This window comes from Camelus dromedarius, chromosome 6 (assembly GCF_036321535.1).
Source record: "Camelus dromedarius isolate mCamDro1 chromosome 6, mCamDro1.pat, whole genome shotgun sequence".
NCBI lineage: Eukaryota > Metazoa > Chordata > Mammalia > Artiodactyla > Camelidae > Camelus > Camelus dromedarius.
In genome coordinates, this window is record NC_087441.1 from 82,539,428 (window position 1) to 82,561,420 (window position 21,993).

Here is a 21,993-nt window from a genome sequence, read left to right on the forward strand (position 1 = left end):
AGCAAGGAAGAGGCCTGTCTTGTAGCCAAGGGCGGAGGGAGGTGCAGCCCGATGGTTTACAGACATTTAAAAGTGAATCTGCCTTTGTTTCAGAGAGATCCTTTTATGGTCAGTGTGGAGACTTCCTCCCGCTTTTCAGCCAAGACCCCTGGTGGAACCCCTGGAGTTGCTGTCCAATAGAGTAGCCACAGCCACTGATGCTATGAGCGCTGGGGAAGAGGCTGGTCTGAGCTGAGATGTGCTGTAGGTCAAATGCACATCAGACGCTGAGACTTGTCTAGTAAAAAGTATGTAAACTATCTTGTTACTTTCATGTATTGATTACATGTCAAAATGATAGTATTTTACATACAGCAGATTAAGTAAGATCTGTTCTTAAAATTAGTTTCTAGTATCTGTTTTTTTGTTTGTTTGATTGTTTCTTTGTTTACCGTTTTAAATGTGGCAACTGGGAAGCTTTCTTTACATGGCTCTCATTTCAATTTTGTTAGGCAGCCTGTCCTGGGACAGTCTCATCCCTTTGCTTATAAATGAGATGCTGAATCCCGAGAGGCAGAACGAGATGCTGGTTGAGCTGTGTCTGGAGCCGGTGTCTCCTGCCTCCCAGGCCCAGCACCTGCTGGGTTCAGGCCCTCTCTTCCTCCCCGACAGACAGCATGCCAAGTTAGGACATCAGAAACACCTCCAGGGAATTCCGGATGAACTCCTTATGCAGGGAAAGGTGTATCACGGAGTATGAGACAAAGCAGGGAAAGATTCATCCTCACTTTGTCCCTGTGATTAAGTCAACGGCCCCACTTTTGCCTTGGAAGTGCAGACGAGCTCTCCTGGGCTTACTACCTCCCCACCTTATGCTCTGTTTCCCCGTGTATCTATCATGCTTTCCCTCGGGCAGCAGAGGTGAGATGCCTTTGCCCAGAGGTGGTCCCCCTTTGCTGGGGAGATTGAGGGAAGCTGTGCCCCCACGGCCTACGGCCTCGGGCCTTGAGTCTGGAGGGTGCTCATGGCGGTACCACAGGTGACGGTCGGAGGACCTGGCACAGGCACGCTGTGGAGGCAGTGCTCTGTGATTCTTGAACTTACCTAAGATCAAATCCTACTTTCTGGTTGTTGGTAAGTTGGAGGAGAAGATGCCAGAGAATTGATAAAAAGAAAGTCCAGACCAGCCCTGTGAGTGAGAGGCACAGGGGGCCCGAGTCCCACCCGCGTGTGGTGCCTGGCGGGCTCTGGATGAATTTTCTGTTCCTCCTGGACATACCTCTATGACTTTAGTAAGGGGTGAGACATGTAGTGGCCATGATCTTTATTTGTCCTCGCAGGGCCCTGTGATCTACACGTCCGCACACCCTTCTGCTCCTTGGGGATGAGGTGGCAGGTTTAGGTGCCTGGGCATTGCTGTGGGCACAGCTGCCATCACCGGGCTACACCGAGGCTGGCTCCGTTCACCTCACATGTCACCTCCTGCTGAGCCCCCCGGCGTTAGTCAAGGTAGGTGCATCAGTGCAACGTAAGCAGGGACCATGTTCTCCCCCTGGACAGACTGGTGGGTGAGCAGTGGAAGCCTGGAGCCCTGCCCAAGCCCCATGGCCAGTGCCTCCTCTTTTGTCATAGGAGGCACTGGTGACATTTTTGCTCAGCAACTGCTTGGTTCTGAGTCTGCAGACCCACCAGAGAATTCCAGCTTGTATTTGCCTTTTGAAGTCTGCCCTTGGGATTTGGCAGAGTAGCTGGATGTGTGCTTAGCCCATAGTGTTGACACTGTCACCATTGTTTACCCAGAACCTCGTGTACCAGGCATGGCTCTCGGCATCAAAATACAGCAGCGCATTAAACTCCCTCCTGGTGGATCTGTCTGTTTTGGTACCATAAGGGCTCAGCCAGCATCTGAACGTCAGTGAGATAACGCGGCCAGTGAGCTCGGGTCAAGCACGTTCTCCTCCAGTCACTTTTACTCCATTGTTGCTTTTACTATTCCACAGTCATTAATTTTTAAAACAATGCTTTGGTGCAGGAGCAGAGACTAATTCTCTCCTGCTACTCTCGTTGGGAGTGAGTAAAACTGTCCAGCCTGTAATGCGACCACATTTTGTGGCTTAAAAGCTGCCTAGACGCATGTATGTGGAGTTTTGGTTAGGGGCTTTGACCACGTTGGGGTCCCCAAGCAGCGTCGCTCCCCTCAGGCCCCTGCCTTCCCTGGAGCAGGAGGTGAGGTTGGGTCTCACCGTCCCCGCGTTCCTGGCCTCACACACTCACGTAAAATCTTGTACATGCTGTCAAAGTCATTTTTGTTCTTGTGTGTTTCTAATTTTCGCTTGTTCCTCCTTTCCTTTTTCTTTATTCCTTTTTCTCTTGTACCGCGCAGTTGCGTCTGAAAAGGTGGCTGTGCATATCCTGCATTGGAAATAGCTAGATCGCCCTCCGTGCTGTCTCCATCGCTTTAAAAAGCAGAAACTTTTCAGTTGCCTTGATCCATGCATTATCCTAGTCATCTTGTTATTTTCTAATTTTTTGGAATATTTGCTTTGTTAGCACATCACCCACTGGTGTTTGATATCTGTTAAAATCTTTGCTTTGAGGAACCTGTTTGGTCCTCCTTATATTTGGTGACAAATGCACCCTTATTCAATTAGTTTAATTGTTTTGAAGAAGTGAGATGCGAATTGATTTAGGCGGCTTTTGAGGGATTCTTTTCATGGAGTATTTAAACTTGTCAAGTCAAAGTCTGCAGCATCTTGCTCGATTCCTGCTTTTACAGAAACGTGCTCAGCACGCGGTTCCTGGCTGTCTCTGTGTGACGTGCGTGACGGCGCTTCCTGACCGGCGGTCACTGGTGAGGAATTGGCAGGCTTGGGGGTGAGCAGCTGCAGGGGACAATGTTGGAGGAATCAGTCACCGTTTGGTTATTTAATTTTTTTTTTTTGCATTCAACTTCCCAGTGCCATTTACTTTATTTTGCCTTCATAAAGGGGCAGAAGTGGGTCTAAAATCCATGCCACTCTTTTGTTCCCTTTACGAGGCTGGTTTTTCTGAGTATCAGGACAACATGTACTTCTCCTAAGTAGCTGGCTTACATGGATCTGGTGGACACAGGGACTGTTAAAGGGACCGTAGCTTCCTCTCTGCTCCAGCCAGTGGGCATTCAGAGCCGGGTCTGTGGTTTGCCTCAGCAGCCGTGCAGGCCTCCCTGCACCGGCCTTTACTTTTAACCCATGTTGGCATTAAAGAGCTGACTCCGTGTTTGTTGCTGCTGACGTCCCCCACTGACAGCTGTGTCGTTAGTTTGCCGTAGTGAGTCTCCAACCCCCAGTCAGCCATGAAGGAAGATGCTTTGGCCAATCTAAGACCTTGGATTCTCACCCCCACCCTTGTTCATCTCACCCAGGGGAAGTGTTTGGCCACCACCATCATGCTGATCATGAGGTCTTGTTTCTCCTTTCATGCTCTAGTCCAAATGTGAACACTTCATCCTTCACTGAGTTTGTCTCGCTTGAGACAGGCCAGATATTCTGAAAGAGTCCATCACATTCTCGGGGGGGAACAGAACAGAAGTAAGTCTCGCAAGTAGAAGGAGTATAGGCTGTCCGGGTTAGCAAATGCAGGCTGGGATCTGTGATTGTTGGGCTGTGCCCTGGACACAGTCCTTTCCCGTGGCTCCCGAGGGCCCAGGGGTCGGAGTGAGGACAGCCTTGCTTGTGCTCCTCCATCCACATCTGCTCAGTGGCAAGTGTGTCTGCTAATAGGAGCTCCACCAGATCTCGGGACCTTCAAAGCTCAGATCACGGGAGAACCTTGAGTCCCTTCTCCAGAGCCTCCTGTGTGAGAATCCATTGCCTTCTGTGGTGACCGGCGGCAGGAGATGCCTCCCCCTCCAGGGAGCACCCTTCGGAGGACTGTGACTCAGTGCACCTTGCTGTGAGCCTGTGGGGATCCGGCCGTGGTCCCTGCAGAACCAGATTTGAGATGGGCTTAGCAACGGAAATGACAGGACTAATATTCCAGGCCAGGGCTGGAGGGAGGGAACAGGGGAAATTGAATGTGACCTCAAACACATAGGTGAGTGCTGGGTCTGTTACTAAAATGGGGAACATGGGAGGTACCTGCCAGAAATTGAATTCCAGAGTAAATGGTGGACATGAGGCATTTTTAAGATGCCATTTTTCATCCAAGTTAGGACTTCATAGAGGCACTCGGGTCTATGAGCCTAGGGCTGAGTTGAAGGAGCCGGACTAGAGATACACGTTGGGAGTCGTCATTCTTAGCTGGTGTTCACAGCCGTGCATGTGAATTAGATCATCTTGAGAGCTGCAGACTGAGGCTGAGGGGGGTCAGGTCTGTGCCTGGGTTGGAGGAAAGCCCAGACCATGCAGCTTTGGTGTGTCAGTCAGCGGCGTTTAGGATTTTCAGGGCAATGTCATTTATCCTTAAGGGGCCGGGTGGTGGGCAGGGCCAGCCAGGAAGAAATCTGAAGGGAGGGTTGTGGCCACATGTGTGTCTTGGGAAGTTGCAGAGTCTGCAGGGTCCGGGAGGGTAGACTCCTCAGAAGCTGGAGTTGGAGTTGGGTGTGTGTTGAAGGTAGTCACACTAACATATCAGGGAGGGAAGGAGGCCTAGGGAGTTCCCGCTCTTCCTGACTCGCTTTCCAATGAACAGAAGGCAGACAGAGGATCTGAGGTGAGAAGGGATGGGCGCTGGGAGGGGAGCCAACCTGGAGAATGGTGCTTGAAAAATTCTGGAATAGTCTCCCTGCAAAATAGAGGTTAAAAAAATCCAGAATCTTAAGAATATTGATAGTGACTGGGGAGAAGGCAGTTGTTTTTCTGGCCTCCTAACGGTAAGGCATGTATCCTGGGATACACAGAATATTCGGGCAGTCTATTCCGGGCGTTTGGTACCGGGGAAGCAGCACAAGTTTAAAGGGGGACAAGGGCAGCGGAGGGAAACTAGCCAGGCCCCGTGTCAGGTACCAGTCGGCCGCCCTACTTGCGTGTTGCATTCACATCCATGCCTCCCAGGTGGGCGGTGGCAGCCCCCTTTTGCGGATTGGCAAGCCTTCTCAGAGGGGTTAAGTTATTGGTCCGTTTAGAGGGTAGTAAATACTGTAACAGGATTCAAGCAGGGTCTTGTCAGACTTCAAGGGCGTGTTTTCTCTACTAATTCCGGTACCTCCCTGGTGTACGTGAAATGGTGAAGTGGGTCAGTTTTGGGGCCTTTCCGAAAAAGTACGATTTAAGTGCCTCAGGACTGATTCACACAGCTCAGTGTTCTTTGATTGTTCTGAAGCACCGCAGTGCTTTACGCACCACAGAGGTAAGGTCTTACTCCTTTGACGATGAAGTGGTTGCAAATGATGTACAGGTGCAAAACCAGACTTAGCAGCTTCTGAAGGGAAACTCTCCAGTTCTCCCTTGATAGACTTTCTTCTACGGGATGTAGCTGTGCTGCAGCATAGGCCTGAGCTGTCCGTATGGATTGTGGGTTTGATATCCAAATTTACCATAAAACAGTCAGATGAAGAAAATCAACGTTCACAATTTATTTTTGGGTTTCATTAGACAAGATATACTATCAGGTAATGGCCCATATAGCTAATGAAATTGAGTACAGAACATTGAATTTCTTACTTTTTATTTAGAGTTTTCTTACTGCATAAGTTTGCCTGCTTTGGAACATCAGCTCCTCCACAAGGGAATTTGTCAGTTTGTTGGTGTGATTGCATTTACACAGTGAATGTAATCTGGGCTTCCTCAGCTCAAACTCTCCAGTGCAGAATCACTGGCTGTAGCCATCTCTTAGTCACGCAAATTCTTCTAAAATTATATGATGCCAGAAAAGAAAGAAGAGAGAGAGACATTGCCTTTATCAAAATTCCTTTCAATTCTGACTGCAAACTGTTGTTGAGCAGCTCTGGTTTCCTTTGGATATGAATATATACATTTCTTTGCATGTAACCCGGGTTTTGGACTAGAACACCAAGCCCTTGCTTTCCGCAAGCCACAAAAATAGTAGCCAAATTGCACTCGTGTGAAATATTTTATTCTTTTTCTGAGAAAGAATCCTTGAATTTGGGACTTCAGCTGTGATTTTTGCTTTTTGCTTCTCCCACCCCTCTTGTAATCTCTCACTCCTTCCCACGTGGCCCCCAATAGGTCGTGGTCCCAACGGAGCAAGCAAACACCCAGTTGGTCACCATGCAGTGCTGCTACAGAGGGAGACCTGCCAAGACCTAAAGGATATTATCAGAGAGGACTTCCTGGAAGAAATGGGCTCTACATTCAGTTGTGAAGACAGAGTAAGGGTCAGCCAGTAGAAAGCATGAAGACTGTGGCTCATGTGGCAGAGCAGCCCGGGTAGAGGCCTGGAGGCTTGTGCGGTGGGGAATCGGGGAGAGTGCCATGTGTGGTCCAGGGTTGTGGGTGCCCCTGCTGGGGAGGACACTGGAGAGGGCCTGGGGTGGAGGGCTTTCGAAGAGCTTGGGTTTTACTAGAACTGACACAGGAGGCAGTGAAGGGTGTCAGCAGGAAGTGACCCTCAGGAAAGGTACTTCTGGTTTTGCTTCTGATATTCTACAGTAAGAAAGGTCGGGACGGGCGAGAGCAGGTCTGGCTGTCCCTTTGAGACCCACCCCATCATTCATTTATTCATAACACACACACTTCTGAGTGTCTAGGGGAGAGAGGTTGGACCCACATTAGTAAGCAAAATGCTCCTTGGGAGCTTAGCAGTGTCAGGAGTTGACTTAGCCTAGAATGTTCTAGGAACAGAGGAATAAATTGCGGAGGTTGGAGGGAGGGAAGGCTTCCTTGAGAAACAGTCAAAATGAGCCTGGAGGCAAGTGGGAAGTAGGAGCAGATCAGGGGGCCACTGAGGTCACTGGGGACCTGGGTACTGAGGTGAGGCTTGGTGAGCAGGGTCGGGGGTGGGGCTAGAACTCTACCAGGGAGCCTCTGAAGGGTTTGAAGTGGGGTGATGTAATCAAATTTATGCTTTGGGAAGGCTGCCTTGGCTCCGCGCGCGCGTGTGTGTGTGTGTGTGTGTGTGTGTGTGTGTGTGTGTTTGTGTGTAGCGGGGAAGAGGGGGAGGGTGCCACCAACTGGGGAGTGACATTAGAAGACCATTCACAGGCTGGGAGGCCACAAGTGGGAGAGGGGCATCGGGGCTGCTTGGGGACGGCAGGGGCAGTGTGGATGCCGGATTTCCTTATGGGGAGGGCTTGTTAGCTGGGCCGCCCTTGCGGCGCCTTTTGGCTTGAAGAAAACAGATGGAGGCCGCCAGGTGGACTTTCCTCTTCTCTTCTTCCCTGCCTTGTGTGATGATGTTAGCTCAGCCAACATTTGGAAGAGAAGAGCTAAGTTCCAGGGTAGCCCAGGACTTTGTTGAGCTGGTTCGAGTGAGATCTGATAGGATTTATGTTTGTGTTCATATCTGCATGTTCACTTAGCTAGAAACGTCCTGTCTTTTGAATTTCCATAGGGGTTTTTACTCTTGATAAAGATTGCTTTCTTGGTGAGAGGAAATTTAATACAGCTGTTGTCTTTCTCAAAAAAATCATATCTTTTAAGAACTTTAATATTCAAACAATAGGAATATTTAAAAATGATAAAGTAAGGCTTTGGTGTAGTTTCTTTGGTTTCCTAGTTAATGTGGACTTAGTGCCTTTGCATTACTTAATAGCACATCCTTGTCAGTATTTAAAGGGCTGTTAGTGAGCGCCCCAGGCCCCACCTCTCAAAACATCATTAAAGTTTGCTCTGAAATAGTGAGGTCATAAAGGTTTTGTTTGCAGAAGCCAAACACTTGGTTTATAATATGAAGCATTGCTCCATTTATAAAATAATAATAGGTTCAAAATTAAGAAAGTGGAAGATAATTGAGTTTTTTAAAAGCTGAAACATAATCTTTCTTGTGCTAATTTTGAACTGGAAGTTTCGAAAATAAAAATCCTACTGTAATATCATCTACGTGGAATAAATATATGCTTTCCCGTTTGAAAAATAAGTCCGCAGTGGTTTTTGAAGTCAGGAGCATTCCAGCTCAGATACTGGCATTGATGGTTGCTGGTTTTCAATGGCAGAGCCTAAATTTGCCTTCTTAGCATTTTTTATTTTTTTGTAGTGAGAGGGTTGAGTAGTGCTTTACCAGCATGATTTTGGGGCAATTTGGGGGCAGATGTTGTGCACCAGCAGTGAGATATTTCCATGCATTTTACTTTCTGGACATCATCAAGGCACATGTGGGGTTTGTGCCTGCAGGCTGGGATGCTGCAGTACTCCCTGGTCCATCACAGTTTTGTCCTGGATCTGCTCCGGTCAGTGAATGATTTTCTGTGGCTTCAAGGTAAGTTGGTCTGATGCACATGATCAGATGTGTAGTTAAAGTGCTATTACATGAAATAAGAGAAGCCTAGAAACATGAGGGTGTAGAATTGGCTGAGCTGATTTCTGTGGGGAGTCTTCTTAGGTGACTCCCTCCCCGTGATTCCTGCCAATATCCTCCCCAGCCCTGCACGGTAGTCCTGCCGAAGCAAGCATGCACTTTGCTCAGAAACGGACTGAATTTCCTTGTGCCTCTGTTTGTTGGCTTTTTATTTTAAAGCACATCTTGCCCTTTGCTTAAATGCCATCCCTGCTAGTCACCTCTTACACCCATTCTTCTGGATGTCGTCCATACATAGCTGCTGAATGGATGAACTGAATGTAGTATCTCCATTATTCATACGTAAGGGTGAATAAAAAGGAAAAAAAATAAAGGGGAAGATGAAAAAGGCCACCTGTTCTGGGAAGTCCACCCTGACTGCTCAACCCACCCTTTTCCCTTTGAATCCCCACTCCTTATGCTCCACTCTACTCTTTTTGATAGTACTTACCACCTTTTAATAAACTAAAGTTTTAAAAAAAAAAAAAAGAGAGAGATGCTGATACCACTTCAACATGGAAAAGCCTTGATAATAGCACGTTAAGTGAAAGGAACCAGACATAAACGGCCACATATTGTTGACTTCAGTGATCTGAAATGCGCAGAATAGGCAAATGCAGAGGCAGAGAGCAGGTGATGGTTGCAAGGGGCTGGGTGGAGGGGGATTAGGGAATGACTGATAGTGACAGGGGGTTTCTTCTGGGATGATGGAGTGTTCTGGAAATAGATGGTGGTGAGGGCTGCACAACCGTGAGTGTGCAGAAGACTGCTGAGCGCTGTCTCTGGGAGTGCCTGTGGTTGGGGCGGCTTTATTTTGTTCTCACCCTGCAATGTGAACAGTCATCTTGTGCTGAGGCAGTTCTACTCCCGTGAGTGGTGAGGCTCAGAGACTTTGCAGAGTCATGTTTCTATTCTCCCCCTTGCTGAGTGTAGGCAAAAATTGTTTAAGCCTGAGAAAGTGCTCCATCTGCAGAAATGTCTTTCAGTTTTGCATGGTGTAAAAATCTTGAGAGCTTTTTAATCGTTGACGACAGTCTGTGAGGGGAAACAGCCCGTGAAGCCTGGGTGCGACCTGGAAGAGCCGCTCTTCCCTCCCTGACAGGGGTGGGGATTTCACCGCCGTTCAGGCAGTGAAGGGCCCAGACCCGTGAGTAGAGTTGACAATCGTGAATGTTTACGTGTATTCGCTGCTTCATCTTGGATATTAATTTCAAGCTGAGTCAGTTTGTGGCGGCAGCCTCATCCTACATCAGGAATCTATATTATGTGCTCTTTGAGGTGGAGACCAGACAGACTTTATTATTTAACAGTCTCCCTTAAATTGATATCTCAGATTCCTTTGTAAAAAGTAAAACAGCAGAAATACACACGTCCTTTAATGGCAGTCTGACCTGGATCGGGTTTAGTCTCTGTGCCTTAGTGGCCTTAACTGCGGGTGGGGAAGATGATAACAGTGCTTCCCTCAGAGGGCCTGGTGAGGGGGGAGTGAGAAGCACAAATTGAGGACTTACACGAGATGCTCATGAATGTCCGAAGTTAGTGCTCTCAGCCTGGTGAGGCCTCAGGGGCAGAGATGTCAGAACAGAGCATTCCTAGCCGGAGCTCGATCCGTGTTGGCAGCTGTTATGATCACTATCACCACTGTGGGTTATCAGGTAGTTTTAAGACTTGGTAATATGAATTCTTCAATAATTTTAAAAGACTAGACATCTCAGATCCAGTTTACATAGTTTTCAAGATTTCCTCTGAGAAATGGATGTTTTATTCCCCATCAGAATTCTGAGTTGAGTCTCTAAAACAATTCTGCATTCCTCCATCTGTTTGCTTTAATTCTCCATTTCTTAAATAAAAAGTTTTTAAATGGAGTTACTGGGGACTGAACTGAGGGCCGCATACATGCTAAGCACATACTCTCCCAAATGAGGTATAATCTCCCCCAGAATTCTTTTTAAACTTTACTTTCTTAGTATTCAGAGGTTAGAGGCCTCTAATTCTTTTTCTGGAGACTTGTCCATGAACCTGTATATCTATTATTAATGGACAAATCTTGGTTTATTAAAAAAATCAATAGAATATTCTGCAATCCATCCAAAAGAAAATGCTCATTGATTTAAATGTTTCTCCTTTATGGTGATTTCTACTTTCTGGTCTAGCTTAATTTATTAACACCCATCCTCATCATCATAATGACCAAACTCGCTCTGAATGGACACCTGCCTAAGGCTAAAATGCTTTCCTCATGTTTTACTTCATAGCAGGTGTTTGAGGGTAGGTATCAGTGTCTCCTTTTTTGCAGCTGAGGGATTGAGAGATGGAGCACCTTGTCCCAAATTACACACAGCTGGCAGTGGCTTGCTCAGTGCTGGAACCCTGGCTGCACAGAATGCATTTTTAATTGCTCCTCTAATCAGCCTCCCGTTGAGTGGTTTCCCGAACTCCTGTGACTCCATAAATGGCCAATTTTAGTGATCTCAGCCTGATGAGGACTTCAAAGGAGAGACACCAGTGAGAATGTGAGACAGAGTGGCATAAATTAAAATTGTACATTTTTACAAAAGTTTTATTCTCATGTAATGACTTAAAAAGTTAATTTTTTTTTAATTTTAGTGCTCTGTGAGCACTACAAACAAAACATTAAAAATAATTATAGTGCAAAAGAGAAGTGGGCTTTGAAAGTCCAACCATTGCTAGTGATGTTACTTGCTTTTCTCTAGTGGCCCTTATTGACAGAAATACTTAGAAAGACTGAATTGGTTTTATGTAGTCTTAGTATGGAAGAAAAGATTGTCAGTGAATATTGTAAGTAAAATCATTACTCTTTTCTTTCCTGATGATGAATAGGTAAGTTGTTTTTATGGCTTAAGTACATTTCCTCATATGTGAAATTTGAGTAATATCGTTTTCCTTGTCTGTGAGATTTAGACGCCTTGTATACAAAGCACCCAAAAGGTGCTTAATAAAAATGTGCTGTCACAATGACAGGTATTTTAGAAGGATCAACTCTGAATACTAAAGGGGGTGGCTTATTTCTGATCCATATTCAATATGTATATATATGATATATATGAATATGGCTTAAAGTAACAAGGATTCATTTATTTTTTTTAGTGCACTATGAAGATTTAATGAAATCTGTATCATTCTATTGAGACAGGGATTATTTAAATTGCCTTAAGCAGACGACCTTGAAGATTATTTACACAGAATGTGTATTGTTACAACTCAGAATTCATGTTACCGTGTAACATCCACTCAGACATTTAAATTCGTGGATTCTGACCAGATCCATTAAGTTTAAAAAAATTCACATTTATCATTTTCAGGGAATAATCTTCTCTCTTTTGTGATTAAAGAAAATTTTGATTTTTTTTCTTGCACTTTTAACAGGTTTAAAATATCAAAACATTGATTTGACATGTAACTTTTTTAATAGAATAAATCTCATGCTCTTTTAATATGTAAATAAATGTTTTTGTATTTCAACAAACTTTTACGATTTCCTGGCTCTTTGAGAAGTATTTTGCAAGATACTTAGATTACCTACTGTTGGAAAAATACAGACGTTACTTTTATGAATATAGGCCTAGTAAAGATCTGTTGGTATTTGCTACAGTGCAAGACATGAGGCCTAGGAGAGCTTTGCTGCCGATTGCCAGGAGGACATATCCCAGGTCTCAGTCTCCCCTCCTATAAACTGAAGAGGCTGGACTGGTTTCTTTCCTCCTCTAAGATGAGTTTCCATAAGCCTATGTCTTTTGTTTATATTCAGGAGTATTAGCAATATCAGATTAAATATTGAATACCCCTCCCTTACCCTGAAACAAAGTGAAGTATGTGCTACAGAAGCTTTTAGTTATCTGATTCTCGTTTCTAATCCTACAGGCAATTTTGTGTTGCATGTTTCCCGGCAACCTGGAAGGTCTTTTTAGCCATAGGTGGCGCTTGTTGCACCTTCTTACCTTCTTAATTTTCCTATTTGTTAAAGAAAGCTTAAACAACGTTGTTTTATTTTGATTTCTTTGCTTAATGCTTCAGAATAGCACAGTCTACATTATGTCTGTCTACCTGTAAAAATTGTTCTGCTTATATCTTAGTTTTATTCTGTCATCTCGCTGTGAACATCTCAGACTTGCTGTGCAAACAATGGCAAAATCGGACTTTTCTTCCAGTGCTAGAAACCAGTGAGCCGGGAAATTTTAAAACAGCTAGAAGCGGGCTCTGGAGCACCTTAAAGCTGAACATTGTACTGGGTTCCCTGAGTATTGACCCCGCTGCTGTGTGTTAATTAGTGGTAGGAGATTTGGTACATATAGGAAGGGGTGTAGTTTTTTGACTTGGGTTTGCGTGCACACGCTGCCACTGAGCCACGTGAGCCTAAGTCAGTTCGTTCTGAGATTTACCTCGTCTGTGAGATGGGGATGCTCATATCTGCTTTGTAGAATTGTGAGAATTAGAAATTATGTAAAGTGTTTACCACAGTGGGTATGTCAAGAGGGCTCATAAACTTTAGCTACTGTTTTGTGAGAAGCCATCTTTTGATAGTCTTTGGCAATTACTAAGAAACAGGAAAATAAGGAAAGCTGGTTTTATGATGAAAGATATTTGAGGAGGTTCGATAGTTCCTATACCCATAATTTAGCATCAGCAAAGTCAGAACTTTTACACAGTCGCCCTGAACCAACGTTAAGCCACAGAATTTTTTGTTACTTCAAATATGTTGGGGCTTAATGGGATCAAATACTTATACACATGTTGTCTCCAGCAGCCAACTGAGAGATGAAAGAAAAGAGTAAGCAGGCGATATATGTCTTCATTTTTACTGATGAAGCCACGTTCTCCATGAACTTCAGGGCTGTGGGAAAATGCGTGTCATTATACTGTGTCCCAGAAGTAGAGACTCACCCTGTCCCAGGTAACACTGGGCCACAGCGAGCCTTCCCTTGAGAGGACCTGCCCCATCATGCACAGGGCTGTCCTGCCATGGAGCTGAGCATCCAGGGTGCTTCCCAAGTGTGGCCAGCACTGGAAGGAAAGGAACGGTTTCACATTCCCTGCTTGTCTCTCCGGACTCACACCCCACTCTGTTAGTGTGATAAAGGCTAGCTGTGGGCCATGGGTCTGTGGTGTGGAGAAGCACTCTCCGTGGCCAAGAGGAGTGGGGAGGAGGCATCCCCTCCCTCAATTTAAACAGGTGGTGGTATGGAACAGAAGGGTGCTCCCCAAGAGTTTATAAAAGGAGAAATAAGGATTTTCTTTGGGACTTAGTCTAGCCAGGAAACACAGAAGATGATTAGAAAGGAGACTTTTAAATCACTTTAATATTAAGTTGACATTTGTTGAGCACCAATAATGTGCTACATTCTTTTCTGAGAGTTTTACAGAAATGAATCCTTCAATCTTCTCAACAATCGAGTAAGGAATGTTTGATTTTTATCCCAGTTTTACAGTGTGGAAACTGAGGCACACAGAGGGTAAGTTGGCCAAGGTCACAGAGCTAGTAAGTGGCAGAGCTGGTATTTAAACCCTGGCTGTCTGGTTTTGAGGCTCCCAGAAATGGGCTTTTGGTGTTTATAGGTATCTGCATCCCTGGATCTCTGTACCTCTGTGCATCAGTTTGCCCAATAAGGACAGGGAAAGGAGAGTTACACAGGTGCTCACAGTCGTGTCTCAGCCACTGTCCACGAAGAGTGCACCGTGATTAGCGTTAATTGTTTTCCAGGCAGTAGATCTGTTGGTATAACAGAAATTTAGTCCATTGAGTTAATCTAGAAACCCTTCCTGCTCTGCTTCTGTCCATGTTTGCCATGTTACTGCCTGCCCGGGATTAGGCCGTGGAGGAGAAACTGTACTCATGGTTGAACTCTGATATTTCAGTCTGGTTCATAGTTTCACATATTCTGTTACATTAATAAGTTAAGTTTCTGGTTTTCTTGCATCAGTGTCTCGTGAGTTTGGTTAATGTGAAACCAGTCCATGGGAGCCCAGGGGTGCTGACGGTATAATTTCTGAGCACGTTGTGGCACTTCTACACGTGCAGTCCTGACTGGAGGATGTCCGCCTTCCTCACTGATTTCTCCCAAGAGCAGGGCCCTCTCCCATCCCCGGATGTGAGGCTGGGAGCTCTCTGAGTAGGCCAGTCAGCCGCCAAGTCCACCAATCAGAAAATGATGAAGTACCTGGAAGTGGGTTTAATAAAAGAAAAGGGCTTCCAGGTAGTCCGATGGGCTGTTCGAGTCCATTTGGTGAAAAGCTGTTCACTGTCTGTGGTTGAGCTGATTCTTTGCTGTTGAAAAGTCTGGATTAGATGAAGGGATTTTAAAAAGAAGAAAGGAGTGATTTCAGGTGGTACGTCCACACCGGTGAGAAGTGATGGATGACCGCCTGTGTGAGGCATAGACAGTCTTACAAACTTCATAAAACAGCTTTAAAAGCTCTGCCATCTGAGTGCACTTCATATGGGGTCCAGATCATCACTGTTCATGCTGTGAGGGCAAATAACTGATGATGGCATAAAGGACACGGAGGCATCAAAAATGTCTCAGTCATGTTCCCTGTTTAAAGAATGTGACACAGTGTAATATATTTGAGCTGGTTTTTCACTGAACAATTTTTCGTGTTTTCTGGGACTCCCAGCTCCCGAAGTTTCCACGCAGCTGCATGTCCCCTCACTGCAGCTCTGTCAGCAATTGTCCTGGGCTGACGTGGTGTCACGGGGAGCAGGACGGTCAGCGTCCCCGGCTCCTCCGAGCTCCGTCTCCTCATCCGCAGTGCTGGGCTTCTCATCCGTGTCTACTTAGAAGGGTTGCTGAGAACCACACTTGATGGTTGTCAGGGGTGATTTGTGGTTGTCCCTGTGTTTGACATATAGTCAGTATTTGATAGAAACACATGTTTTTTTTATAGTTCTGGCTTCTACATTGCAGTGGTTTTTAGTCTGCATTTTTTTATAACTTTTTTCTTATTTTTAAATAAGCACTTTTTGGGGGGGGGGGATTACTGGGGATTGAAGCCAGCACATTGTGCATGGTAAGCAAGTGCTCTACAACTGAGTAATACCCACCCTCCTTGTCTTCACTTAAAAATAAATATTGCAATACACAAAATAGCTCTTAAACACCATCATGGGACCTATTTTCTGTATAGACAATTGAATACATATGCTATTTCAATAAGAATAAATGTTGGGACATACATTTCTGAATCTGTTTACTTGTTTAAAAACGATAATAGCTAGTGATAAACACGAGTCTTGGATCCAGTACTTCTTAGGGTCTGCTTTGACATCATGGGAAATTACATTCTACAGAGAAGGCAAATTGGGTCTCGTTGATATTTGGATGATTTAGCAGATGATCAAGTCTTTCAAAACTTGACAGTTTTGTATTTTAAACTAACTGCAAAGTTATCTTCTAGAAGTTGGAATTCCTAAGCTTGTGAAGTGCTCAGTAATTCAGTGTGTATGTGTTTGTGTCTGTGTGAACGTGTTTGTGTGTGATTTCAGGAAGGTAGAAATAAGTTCCATGTAGCCCTCTGATACCTTCCTCCTCCAGTTCAAGATGTAGGCATATATTTACACAAATAAATTGATATTCTTTTGTCATTTGGCATTTTGGAAATAAGAGGTTGTCATACTTGTTTCAGAAGTGTTGGGGAGCATGAGCTTAGAAAACGGGAGGAGAAAGAGGCCGGGAGGCACTTCTCAGTCTGTGCAGGATTTGAGGAACAGTAGCTTTTCTTTTTTCTTCTAAAGCAAACTGGCGCTGAATTGTAACATACTATTACTCAGAATTGCTTTTCTGATCAGATACAAGTGCCTCAGAGTTTTCAAGGCAACATGAATGATGAAATCCGTTTTAGGAGTTATCTTTAAAGTAGTGTTAATTTTCAAGTAAAAGGCTATAGCCTGTTCTTTCTTCGAAGGGTAAAAGACGTTCTCATTGATCCAAGTGCATGATCAATGTGCTTAGTTTCTTTGGGGTTTTTTTCTTTTTTTTTAAGTGCTTGTTTCATTGTGGTTTGAATGAATGTTTAAAATTTCTGAATTTTGTTCTTTAGAACATGCTGATTTATCAGAACTGTTAAAAACCTGATTGATCTTTTGTCTTTGTTTGGAGGGGCACCCTTTTGATTTATGTTGTCTGTTAAAGAGGGAAATTCTTCCTCTAGCCTGCAGATCATTAAGTGAATGGTTTGCAGTGTGCCTTTAAAATTCTTTGAATGCTTTGAGCATGCTTGTCTAGTGAATTTTGAATTGACTCATAGTAATGACTTTGCTTTGATTCTGTGGCTTTGCTCCTCTCCGCAAGAATTTGAATTCTCTGTTGCATTTTGTATACGTGTTTTTAACAGGGGAAGGAATTTTACATTTTTTACAAAGGTGGGTTTTCCTATCCCCTCTGAATGCCTTCTATAATTGATACAACAAAAATCTGTTATTGCAGTGCTTAATTATTTCATAAACTAATTTTTGGCTTAATCAGAAGCAATGAGAAAGAGTGATAATAAAAAATATGAAAACCTTCCTTCCTTTGAAGAATAGAAATGAGGTGGTCAGGCTCACGCATGCTTTGTGCTTGACACTCTTACTTTCATGTCATTGTGTATCATGATTCAGAGATGGAGTTGCTTCAGGTTTTATAGATTTTTGTTTGAACATTTTTGTTGAATTCTTTCTCCAGGCTGATGTTTCCTGTTGGGTTTGTGGAAAGCGTAGAAGGGAAACAAATTCTTTGTTTTATTTTCAGGAGGCCTGAGTTGCTGATGAGAAAAGAGTTGAGGGTGGGCTGAGGAACAGAGTGACACTCCCTCTCCTCCCGGCTGAAACTGATGAACAATGAAATCAATTAAGTGTATCAGTATTTGACCAATAGAATTCAGCGAGCCCAAACTGGCAAGTTATGCCCAATGGAAAGTACTGAATTCACCTGCAGAATTAGGTGCTTTGCCAATTAGAAGCAGCTTAGAGCAATCAGAAAAATTACTTCATATGATGAGATATAAAAGAATGTAATATCTTCTATTTCTGAAACTATTCTTTGTTAAGTAGTGTAGAGCTAAAATTAAGTTTCAAGCGCCAGGAGTTAAGAGTCTGGGTGGTTCTGTGGGATCGTTAGTCAGGGATGTGTCTAGATCCTGCTAGAGTGTCTGAAGGTGGCAGGAAAAGACCCAGGGCTAGGATTTGTTATCCTAGGGTGTCCTCCATAATGGTTCCATAATGGTTACATGTGGGAGCCCAAGATTAGGTTAGCAAATTGTAACAGATCCCAGCCGCCTGTCAATGTTCAGAAGAAAAATGTGTGCTTAGTAACTGCTTTGCAAGCAGGAGCCTGTGCATCCTCACTCCTGTCTCCTTGCCTTAAAAAGCAGAGACAATGCTTTGCTTGCATTGTTGATGCTTTAGATAGCACTCTGCTCATTTCAAAGCAAGGACCCAGGCCCTCAGCTATAAAAGCTGGGATTGTGTGCTTTTAGATAGTCTATTATCCCCAAAACAAGGACCTGGCTCGTCTCGTGGTCTGCTTTGTAATTCACATATCTAAAGAATGTATCTTATTCCCCTCACCCCATGACTTCCCTAAAGATACACTAAGCCTTTGTACTCATTGTGGATTCTACAATCTCTGTCTCCTCCCGTCTTTCCTCAAGTTCCTACTTACTATCACACAACTGTTAATGACTTTTTCCTTTCGTTATACACAGTAAATATAGGAGCATTTGAGAGGCTCGTGGAGTTGGCTCCCTACTCCTTCTCTTTTTCTGGACTTTTCCCACAGAGTCTTGAATAATCATTCCGTGTCGGTACGACTTCTGCCAGCCATAACCCACAATTCCAGGTGAGAATGATGCAGGCTTTATCTCTCCTACCCAAGGGAGAGAGAGAAGAGAATTGAGATCTGCTCCCTTGTGGTCCCTTCCTTCCCCAGGGCCACTCCAGTTCACCTGCAGCCTTCTGGCCTCTGCTGTCAGGGCCTCTGTCCCAGGACTGACTGCAGCCATTTTTTCCCTTGCCAACATTTCCTGTGCCTTTCAGAAGTTGGTCTCTTCTCTGCATTTCAACCCTGGCAGATGTGATGGTGGTCAGCGTGCTGGTGGGCAGTCACCTGGGGACTCCCAGGGGCCATGCTGATTCTCCTGAGTCTCTCATTCGGGGTTACAGAACTGTCGAGCACCGGAGGAAGCCCATTCACGTGAGGGCAGCGCAGCATTGCATCACTTTCATTTTATTTTTGAAATTTCAGTGGAGAAATTATTTGTAGCCAACTGTTCCAGTTTTTTGGCTGACTGCTTTCCTCACCACCATTTCCTTGTTGGATGTGGTGCTTGTTTTAAGAACCAGGTTTCTTCTCTGGTTATTTCTAGCAGGTGGGCTTGCCGAATCCTTGATCTGCATTTGAAGCAGAATGCTTCATCTTGATGTCAAACTGATTTTCTTCATTCTGAATATTTCGTATACACTCAGCAACTGTTTCAAGTGAACTGCTCTTGTCCAATTTCGGTTAACTCACATTTGCTGATCTCCTGCTTTCATGCTGAGGGCAGTTTCTTCTTCCTGTAATAAAAGTTAGCAATTTGCATCTACTATGGGAAGGTAATGGCCCGAGGTGCTTTTGTTCTTAACAGTTTTAATACAATTCACCCATTAATATTTACACCGGTTTTTACTCTATGCCAAGAATTGTGCATCCCAGTCAATCTTAGAATATTTTCATCCTCCTAACAGGAAACCCCATATGCATAAGCACTCATTCCCATCTTCCCCATCCTCCCCCAGCCCCAGGGAGCCACTCTTCTCTCTCTGTGGATTTGCCTGTGCTGGACATTTCATGTAAATCGAGTCAATTCATGTAAATGGAACCGTCTATTGTGACTGACTTCTTTCAAACTGAGTAACGTTTTCAATGTTTGTCCATGTTGTTGCCTGAGTCAGTACTCCATGCTTTGCTATTGCTGAATAATATTCCACTGTATGGCTGGGCCCCTGTTTACCCATTCATCAGGTGATAGGCATTTTGGTTGTTTCTTCTTTTTGGCTGTGATGAATAATGGCACCGTGAACATTCCTGTAGGAGTTTTTATGTGGACATTTGTTTTCAGTTCTCTTACGTGTGTGCCCACAGAGTAGAATTGCTGGGTCATTCAGAAACCAACTGTTCAACTCTCTGAGGTCCTGCCAGGCTGTTTTCCAAAGTAGCCACACAGCGTTACATCTCACCAGCAAGGGCTGCTATCTCTGATTCCTGTGTGTCCTCATTAGTTCTTGTTATTCTTTTTTTAATTATAACCTAATGTAGTGAGTGTGAAGCGGTTTCTCCTAGTAGTTTTGACATGATTTCCCTTACAGCTAATGATTTTGAACATCGTTTCATTGTGCTTATTGGCCATTTGTATATTTTCTTTTAAAAATACCGTTTCGGATCATTTATTCAATTTTAATTTAGTTGTCTTTTTTGTTGAATTGTAGTAGCTATTTTTTATTTGGAGATACAAATTCCTAATCAGATAAATTATTTGAAAATATTTTCTCCTGAGTGTTGTTTTTTTCAATTTCTGGATGGTTTCCTTTGAAGCAAAGTTTTAAATTTGATGAACTCAAATTTATCTCTGTTTTCTTTTTTCCTTGTGCTTTTGGGGCAATATTTAAAATCTGAGGTATTTTATTTAAAATTTACATATAAAATATCTTAATTTCTAGAACCGTCCTAGGAGACGGGTGCTGTTGTTATACCCAGTCTATGGATAGGAGGCTGAGATGCAGAAAATTTCACTGAGTTATGAGTGTCAAAGCTACCCAGTGCTGTGGGAGTTCAGAGCCTCATGATTGTCCCCAAGCATCTGTGCTCTTCACCACCATGCTCCACTACTGCCTGGAATCGTTAATGAAAAAGTCTTTCATTTTTTGGTTTCTTGTTTGTTTGTTTTCTCATTGGGAACCTCATCTCCTCATTTTCCTTTCGGATATCAGTGTAGGTTTATTTTAGGTCTCATGTAGGCAGAAGAATTGCTATCAGTTAACTTCTTTATTACACACTCTCCGGTGATGATTGTTGCTATTTGACCTAATCAAGTCATGCTTAAGTCTTTCCTGCTCATGACACTGAAAAGAGTCATGACTTACAGAATGCTCAGAGAAGAAAATAATTGATTGATTTTATTTTGCTACCCAATCAAACCAATCAAATTAAAACCCCGGTGTTGACGCAGACGGTAAGCCCTCCAGAATAGGGTCACTGTCTTCCTTGTGTTTCGTTTGTTTGGTCACAGTGTCTGGATAGTGACTTGCTGTCCAGCAGTTTTGTGAGGATACGGTGTTCGTGAATCATTGTAAGGACAGAATTTTGACAACAGACTGTATTGGTCATTTCACGAGGGAAAAAATAATATAGAAATACTGCTCAGATCTATTTTAAAATTAAGTTTGGAATGTTGAGAAGAGTTCAAGAAACCATACAAAGATCTTTTTCACTTATTTTAGATCTATCTTAGGCATATTATGATTACATAGCAGAGTAACTTATCAACTAGATTTGACAAGAGGGGTGTATTATTGATTATTTGTTTTAGTTGAAATATTCTACCTGGGAAAAAGTAATCAGTGCCCATAAATGAACAAATATGTTTGTATTTCTATGTAACATGGGAGCAGACTTCATATGTTTCTATATAATATATATGACTGTGTGTTTTAATCTGTCTGTCAGTGTATTTATAGTTTTTCAGCAATGTTCTAACTTTAGAATTCTTCTAAGAAAGTCACCCCAGATTCTAGCGCAGTTTGTACTGTGTATCCTGTCTTATGCATGGGATTCCACGGTCTCCTCAGTGAGGAATTTCCTCCCCTACTGAGGTAGTAGCAGAGTTAAAGGAACTGTGATTTCTAGGCCTTTGCTCTCCATGTGTTTGCATTTGGCTGTCAATCGCGATTTTCCATTTCTTGAGTTTTCATTGTTCAATTAGAATTTTTGAAAATAAGTGTTAATATGTTGTATTTGTCTCCCTAGAAACTTGATGTGTTTGTGCTTTTCAGTTTTCAATTTCTTAAAAATGTAAATGCACTCTTGTTTTTAAGTAGTCCTTTTTCACTAGATATTTGTTTACATCTTTATAGTTAAAATACATTTTTTCCAATGAATGAATCGGTGTGCATGTTTTAAAAGATACCTTACTTTTTATTTTCCTTATTATAACAATTATATTCATTCTAGAGAATTTAGAAAATAAGGATAAACACAGTACTAACTTAAAAATGGCCTCTAATCTCACCTAGAGATACAGTTGTAAAATTTCAAATTGAGAATTACAAGTCCTCTCATGTTGTTCTTCTTTTTCAAGTTCGTTTTGGTTACTGAGACCCTCGAATTCCCATATGAATTATAACAGCAGCTAATCAGTTTTTGCAGAGGAGCCCGCTGGGATTGTGATCGAGACCATGTAGAATTTACGGATCACTCTGGGGAGCACTGCCATTCCAAGAGCACTGTCTTCTGATCCAGGATTGTACGTGGAGTGTCTGTCCAGGTATTTAGGTCTTCTTTAATTTTTTTTCAGCAATGCTTTGAGTTTACAGAATATTATTTTACTTTT

The 21,993-nt window shown here is 43.5% G+C and overlaps 1 protein-coding gene across 35 annotated transcripts in view; it reads left to right on the plus strand.

Annotated features, from left to right (window-relative positions):
• The window catches only part of LOC135321522 (uncharacterized), a 196,292-nt gene that overhangs the window by 139,218 nt on the left and 35,081 nt on the right, over nucleotides 1-21,993 (plus strand). For 28 of the 35 annotated variants that reach the window (XR_010381358.1, XM_064487056.1, XM_064487072.1 and 25 more), the window contains 2 exons: nucleotides 1,320-1,488; nucleotides 21,742-21,927. The gene's annotated coding sequence lies outside the window, so the exon portion shown is untranslated. Of the gene's footprint in view, nucleotides 1-93; nucleotides 288-1,319; nucleotides 1,489-2,362; nucleotides 2,831-6,146; nucleotides 6,290-8,249; nucleotides 8,335-21,741; nucleotides 21,928-21,993 lie in introns of all 35 variants that reach the window. The other 7 variants (XM_064487058.1, XM_064487059.1, XM_064487053.1 and 4 more) reach the window with 7 other exon arrangements.